This window comes from Psammomys obesus, unplaced genomic scaffold (assembly GCF_907164565.1).
Source record: "Psammomys obesus unplaced genomic scaffold, mPsaObe1.curated_primary_1811, whole genome shotgun sequence".
In the NCBI taxonomy this organism is placed as follows: Eukaryota; Metazoa; Chordata; class Mammalia; order Rodentia; family Muridae; genus Psammomys; species Psammomys obesus.
This window is the reverse complement of record NW_026596079.1, coordinates 20126253-20134873: the sequence shown is the minus strand read 5'-3', so window position 1 is coordinate 20134873 and position 8621 is coordinate 20126253.

The window sequence follows — 8621 nt, the reverse complement described above, 5'->3', positions numbered from 1 at the left end:
TGTGTGTGTGTGTGTGTGTGTGTGTGTGTGTGTGTGTGTGTGTGCTTTAAGACAGGGTCCCACTTTGTAGCCCAGGCTGGTTTCAAATCTACAGCCGTGCACAGGCTCCTCAATGGTGTTGGAATCATCAGCATGTGCCCCCACAAAACCTATTTCTTTACTGATCTCTAAAAAGCTAGATCAGTGATGTCCAAAGCTTTTCTGTTGTTGTTGTTGTCTACTTGGTGAGGTTGAAGTTTGTTAAAAATTTTGTAAGACTTATTTAGGTAACAATAAGCAGTTGTAATGAATAATCTGAAGTAAACTCATTTCTATGTGCTACACCTGGCAGATACACAAAAGCATAATCCAAGAACAATTCCTGATTTTGAAGAAACTGAAGTCACAAGACTCTTGTCTTGGTTTCTTGGAGTTTTATCACAAGCACTCAGAATTTCCCTCACAGGACTCCATTCCTGGACAGTGTTCCAACAAGCAGCATCTGGAAATGGAAAGCAAAATAAACCATTTCTCCCGTAGGTTTTATTTTTAGTCTTGCATTCCATATATTGCAGCAACAGAAAATGAACAGACAGGCAGATGGATGAATAGCCAATGGATGGATGGATAGATAGATAGATAGATAGATAGATAGATACATACATGCATGCATACATGCATATGAAGGACACAGATATTTTAATAGGATGCTGCAAACATTTTTCAACAACCACTGTCATTGGCTTATTCTTATTTTAATAAATGAAACGTGTGATAGCCACATCCCACAATGACTGACCCTATTAAGTTTTGATTTGTCTCCCAGCTTTCAAAGACAAAAATGTGTTAAAACGCTAAATAAGTAATTTATGTGTTAACAAAAATATCGGAAGGGGCATGGGAGGAGAAGAGGGAGGGAAGGTGAGATTGGCAGGGGATGGAGAGAGTGCTACAGCTGGGATACAAAATGAATAAATTGTAATAAATAAAAAAAAAATTAAAAGCTGTTCTTAACTTCCCAAATACTAGAGCATGGTGCAATTGCAAAGACTTCTAGGTAACAGACTAAAAATACTTGAACTGAAAAAAAAAGAAAGAAAATAATGGAAGTTTGAGGATGATAAGAAATATGTACCAGATGAAAGTGAGGTCTGGAGTTTAAAGTAGGTTGTTCTGCTTTGCCCCAGTTGTGTTAATGCTACATTGTAGGCATTTCTTTCTGTAGTATGTATTTTTATTCAATTTTTGTTACAATTTTCAAGTGAGCAATAACTTTTCTCATCTAATGGTCATATACATATGCACACTGGTAACAATAGTGTTAGCAAAGTCAGAGTGCAGGGACCTGATCTTGTGAAAATGATATCAGGTCAGTCTCTGCCAATTAAAAACATAGAGTAATTATGAAGGAGGGAAGGAAGGATTTATCACTCAGTGTTACTACTAAGAAAGAAACAAGGGACTGGCATCCTAAGCCTTGTGCCCTGAACACCAAGGTGACCTTTAGGAAAATGTATGGAAGAATTAAGGGCAAAAGCAAAGGGTTTGCATAGCTGCATCCTGCAGCAATCTTGAGGGAGCTGTGGTTTCCTGTCCTTGTCTCAGATCTGTCAAGAGGAGGACAGCTGACTCCAGGGAAAGCTTAATTGCGTGAGGGAGCAATTTGCTACTCATCACAAGAAGATTACTGCCTTGTGACGACTTGTCATGTCATAATGACTCCTGTTTGGGAGGGGACATCCTGAGTTCTCATCACAGGTTCATATGCCTCCAAGACTTGCTGTTTTGGAAAACTTGGGGGGGAAAACATTGCTCATCTTCATCCTGGGGGATGAGATAGTACAGAAAGTTTCAGGCAAATCAACCATTATTACCAGATTTTAGAGAGTTCTTAGAAGGATGATCAAAATGTGTGCAGCTAAGAAGATGCTTGACTCAGTTTAAGATGACAAAGGAGATCAGCATATACCCAACTGAGTCTAGGTTTTGAGGTAAAACCTTTTACATTGCAGTAGGATAATAATATTTCTGTAAGTCTACATTAACAAGTATGTATTTTTAAATTGGGATTTTCTCCTTTAGCTCTTTTCTCAGTTCTAATAAAAGTATGCAGCACTGTGAACTCCCCCTTAACACTATTGTAGAAATAGTCCACACTTTTTAAGACTCTGTGTCTTTATTTTTATTCAGTTTCACACACACAAATACATACATGCACACACACACATTACTTTGAAGTTTTCTCGTTGCCCATAGTTTATTTAGAAATGTGTTTGTTCTTTTCTCCACCTTTCTGTTATCAGTTTCTAGGTTGATTGCACCATAGTCAGAGAACATAGCCTATGCCAATTTAATTCATTAATTTTGGAGGCTTTTGATTTATGATCCATGATACTCTCTACCATGTGTTCTGTGGGTTCTAGAATAAGAATACTCAATTTCATTGTTAATGATCTTGTTGTCTGATTAGTTTATTGACTTTCTAGTTTCTCTCACAATGGTTTGGAAAGAAGTCTTAAAGCTTCCATTTGCAGTGTGAACTAGCCTTTCTCTGATTATTGTCTTCAAAGACTTAGTTCTGTGAATTGCTGCAAACATTTTGAGCCATTGCATTTGTTGGATAGATCATTATGTTATCACTACACAATTTAACTCAGTTTTTTAGTAATTATTTTTCTACATGATGTGATAGTAATATAATCACTCCTATTTTTACAAATAGAGAGGTACTTCTTAAATGATTATTTTGGTTGTTATGTGTTCAAATGAATGATGTATGTATGTGTATGTCTATCTATGTATGTAAGTAAGTATGTATGTATGGATGGATGGGTGGATGGATGGATGGATGGATGGATGGATGGATGGATGGGATGCATGTGGATATCAGAGGACCACTTTATGGAGTTGCCTCCCTTCTTGCACATGTATATAGATTCTAGAAATTAAACTCAGCTCACCATTCTACTCTGGAGGAAAATTTTACTTGTTTGGACAAATCATATAAATGGAATTCTGTGTAGTGTACATGTATAGTAATACAGATGCAATTCAATATTTTATTGTACTGATTTATATTTATCTGATGATTGTTGATGTCAACATTTTTCCAAATATTGTTGACATGTGTTTTCATTAAAGAAACATCTAGTTAAATCTTTGGATAATTTTTAAAATGAAGATTTCATTTCTAGCTAATGAGTTGTAGTTCTCTTATCCCTTATGTATATGATTTGCAGACATTTTTCTCACTTCACAAGTTGTACTTTCCATGTGTGAAATATTTTCTTTGCTGTGCAGAAGTTTTTAATTTGAGATAATCTCATATGTTTATTTGGGGTTGCATCTGTAGTAGGGTCCATGAAATCACCGTAAAAACCCACCACTGGAGTAGGGATCCAAGAAGGTGGCACCTGGACAACACTCTTTTTGACCAGCAGCACAGCAGGATGGGCATAGTGACCAGCAGTCAGAACTCTCCACCCTAAAATACCAGCGATTGTGTTTCCCAGGTGAAAGGATATCCCACAGTGGGGTATTCAATCAGCTTTGACTCACCCACCTAAACTACAGAAGAGGTCCTCATTACACCAGGTGCTTGGTCACCAGCCCAGAGCCACACGCCAGAGTGCTCTATCACTGTCCCAGACTGAACTGTGGGCCCCACAACATCTGAGACAGGGATTTATAGTCGAAAGATAACCCCAAGGTGCAGGAAATGATTGGGACCGACCATAGGTAACCCAGGCAATTCCTGGAAAAGACCCTGGTTCCACAGGCACCCAACAGCCAGCCCAGAGCCAAGACAGGCACACAGGCACCAAAACAGAGTCCTACCTGAGACAGTGAGATGGGTAGAGGTCAGCTATAAAACACAATCAACTAAAGGCAAAGCAATATGGCATCCCAGAACCCAGTTATCCAGGGGCAAGTAGCCCTGGACACCCTAACATAAGTGAAATTCAAGAAGATGACCTTACATCTATGCTTATGAAGAGGTTAATGTAGGAAGTAAATAAAATGCATAAAGAATTAGGGGAAAATATAGTAAAACAGATTATGGCGATCCATAAAGAAATACAGAAAGATGCAGCCAAACAGTTTGTGGCTTTCAGAGAGGAAATGATTAAATCACTGAAATAAATAAATAAATAAAATAAACACAGGAATGGTCAAACAAACAGGTGAAGGAATTGAAGGAAAAAAAGGAAAATACAGTCAGAGAGGTGAAGGAAATCAACAAAATGGTTCAAGAACTGAAGATAGAATTTGAAAAATTAAAGAAAACCCAAACGGATGAAATCATGGAGAGGGAGAACTTAGGAAAGAAAACAGAAACTACAGAGGTAAGCATAACCAACAGACTATAAGAGATGGAAGAAAGAATCACAAGTGTGGAAGATACAATGGAAGAAATCGATGTATCCGTCAAAGAAAATAATAAATCTAAAAAAATTCCTGACACAAACCATCCAAGAAATCCAAGACAACATAAAGACAAAACCTAAGAATAATAGGAATAGAGAAAAAAGAAGATTCCCCCCTCCAAGGACCAGAAAATATTTTCAACAAAATCATTGAAGAAAATTTCCCCAACTTAAAGGAGAGGCCTATAAGAATATAAGAGGCCTACAGAACACCTAATAAATTAGACCAGAAAAGAAAATCCTTCCGCCACATAATAATCAAAACAGTAAGTATACAGAACAAAGAAAAAATACTAAAAGTTGCAAGGAAAAAGACCAAGTAATATATAATGGCAAATCCATCAGAATCACACCTGACTTCTCAACAGAAACTATGAAAACCAGAAGGGCCTGGATGGATATCATGCAGACCCTAAGAGAACACAGATATCAGTCCAGGCTAATATAACCAGCAAAACTCTCAGTCATCATAGATGGAGAAAACAAGATATTCAATGACAAAAACAAATTTCAACAATACCTACACACAAATACAGCATTACAGAAGATACTAGAAGGAAAAACACAACCCAAGAAAACTAACTACTTTCAAGAAAACACAGGAAATAAATAACCTCACTACAGCAAAACAAAAAGTAGCCAAACACAAAAATACACTACCATAGCCAACATCAATACCAAATGATCTAACAGCCACTGGTCATTAATCTATCTCAACATCAATGGACTCAATTCTCCAATAAAAAACACAGACTAACAGAATTGATGTGTAAACAAGACCCAACAATCTGTTGCATAGAGGAAACACACCTATGTCACAAAGATAGACATTACCCGAGAGTAAAGGGCTGGAAGATGGTTTTCCAAGCAAATGGACCCAAGAAGCAAGCAGAAGAAACCATTCTAATGTCTAATAAAATAGACTTTCAACCAAAATAATAAAAAAGATAGAGAAGGACGCTTAATACTCATCTAGGGAAAAATCCACAAGGAAGTTATTACAATCCTGAACATCTATGCCCCAAAGCAAGGGCACCCACATTTGTAAAAGAAACATAAATAAAACTTAAACCATACATAGAGCCCCATACATTAACATTGGGAGACTTCAACACCCCATTCTCAACAAAGGGCAGGTCAACAAAACAGAAATTAAACAAAGAAACAATAACTCTGACAGAGGTCATGAATCAAATAGACCTAACAGACATTTACAGAACCTTTCACCCAAACACAAAAGAATTTATCTTCTTCTCATCACCTTATGGAACCTTCTCCAAAACAGACTATATAGTTGGTCACAAAGCAAGACTAAACAGATCCAAGAAGATTGAAAAAATCCCTTGTATCCTATCTGATCACTAGGGGCTAAAGCTGGACCTCAATGACAGAAATAGCAAAAGTCCTACACACAGTGGAAACTGAAGAACTTGATACTAAATGACAGCTGGGTCAGAGAAGAAATAAAGAAAAAAAGTTAAAGTCTTCCTAGAATTCAATGAAAATGAAGGCACAATGTACCCAAACTTATGGGACACAATGAAAGCAGTGCTAAGAGGAAAGTTCATAGCACTTAGTGCCTTCAAGAAGAAATTTGAAACATCTCATTCAGGCAACTTAATGGCTCACCTAAAAGCTCTAGAAAAAAAAAAGAAGCAGACAAACCAAAGAGGAGTAGATAGCTGGAACTAATCAAACTCTAGGATGAAATTAATAAATTAGAACAAACAAAACAATTCAAAGAAACAATGAAAACAAGAGCTGATTTTTTAAGAAAAATCAAAAGATAGACAAATCCTAAGCCAAACTAAAATGCAGAGACACTATCCAAATCAACAAAATCAGAAATGAAAACGGGGAAATAACCACAGACAGTGAAGAAATCCAAACAATAATTAGGTCTTACTTCAAAAGCCTATATGCCACAAAATTTGAAAATCTAAATGAATTATCTGACGGATTCCACATGCCAAAACTTAATAAAGCCTAGGTAAATTAATTAAATAGTCCTATACCCCTAAGGAAATAGAAGCGATCATCAAAAGTCTCCATGCAAAAAAAGCCCAGGGCCAGATGGTTTCAGCACAGAATTCTACCAGACCTTCAAAGAAGAGCTAACTCCAATACTCTTCAAACTATTCCACAAAACAGAAACAGAAGGAACACTACCAAACTCATTCTATGAAGCCATAGACACCTTGGTTCCTAAATCTCACAAAGACCCAACAAAAAAAGAGAATTTCAGGCCAATCTCCCTCATGAACATTGATGCAAAAATACTCAACAAAATATTTGCAATCCAAATCCAAGAACATATCAAAGATATCATCCACTATGACCAAGTAGGCTTCATCCCAGGCATGCAAGGGTGGTTCAATGATCCATCAATGTGATCAACCATATTAACAAACTGAAAGAAAAAAGCCACATGATCATCTCCTTAGATGCCAAAAAAGCATGTGACAAAATCCAACATCCATTCATGTTTTAAGTATTCAAGATATCAGGAATACAAGGCACATACCCCAACATAGTAAAGGTGATATACAGCAAACCTATAGCCAACATCAAACTGAACGGAGAGAAACTTAAAACAATCCCACTGAAATCAGGGACAAGACAAGGCTGCCCACTCTCTCCATCATAGTTCTGGAAGACCTTGTGAGAGCAATAAGACAATTAAAGGAGATCAAGGGGATACAAATTGGAAAGGAAGAAGTGAAAGTATCACTATTTGCAGATGATATGATAACATACCTAGTGATCCCCAAAATTCTACCAGGGAACACCTAGAGCTGATTAACACATTCAGCTAAGGGGCTGGATACAAAATTAACTAAAAAAAAAAAAATCAGTAGCCCTCCTGTACACAAAAGAAAAGACAAAAGGGCTGAGAAAGAAATTAGGGAAACAACACCCTTCACAATAGCCACAAAGGACATAAAGTACCTTGGTGTGAACCTAACCAAGCAAGTCAAAGACTTGTATGAAAAAAAAATTCAAGTCTCTGAAGAAAGAATTAGAAGAAGATATCAGATGATGGAAAGATCTCCATGCTCATGGCTTTGCAGGAATAATAGAGTAAAAATGGCCATCTTACCAAAAGCATCTACAGATTCAATGCAATTCTCATCAAATTACCAACACAATTCTTTACAGGCCTTAAAAGAAAAATTCTCAACTTCATATGGAATAACAAGAAAGCCAGAATTGCTAAAACAATCCTCTACAATAAAAGATCTTTTGGAGGTATCTCCATCCCTGATCTTAAGCTGTATTATAGAGCAACGATACTAAATACTGCATGGTACTGGCATAGAAACCGACTGGTATATCAATGGAATTGAATAGAAGACCCTGAAATAAATCCACACACTTATGGACACCTGATTTTGACAAAGATGCCAGAACCATTCAATGGAAAAAGACAGCATCTTCAACACATGGTGTTGGTCTAACTGGATGTCTACATGTAGAAAAATGCAAATAGATCTATACTTAACACCCTGCACAAAACTAAAGTCTGAGTGGATTAAAGACCTCAATATAAAACAGACACACTAAATCTGTTAGAAGAAAAAGTGGGGAAGGGCCTGGACCTCATTGGCACAGGAGACAACTTCCTGAACAGAACACCAACAGCACAGACTCTAAGAGCATCAATCAATAAATAAGACCTCATGAAACTGAAAAGCTTTTGTAAAGCAAAAGACACTGTTGTCAGAACAAAATGACTGCCTACAGATTGGGAAAGCATTTCACCAACCCTATATCTGATAGAAGGCTAATACCCAGTATATATACAGAACTCAAGAAGTTAAACAGTAACAAATCAAGTAATCCAATTTAAAAAAATGGAGTACAGAACTAAACAGAATTCTCAATAGAGGAATATCGAATGGCAGAGAAACACTTAAAGAAATTTTCAACATCCTTAGTCATCAGGGAAATGCAAATCCAAACCAACCTGAGATTTCACCTTACACTCATCAGAATGGCTAAGATCAAAAACTCAAGTCACAACACATGCTGGAGAGGATGTGGACAAAGGGGAACCCTCCTCCACTGCTGGTGTAAACTTGTACAACCACTGTGGAAATCAATCTGGCACTTTCTCAGACAACTAGGAATAGCGCTTCCTCAAGATCCAGCTATACCACTCCTAGGCATATATCCAAAAGAGGCTCAAGTACACAATACGGACATTAGCTCAAA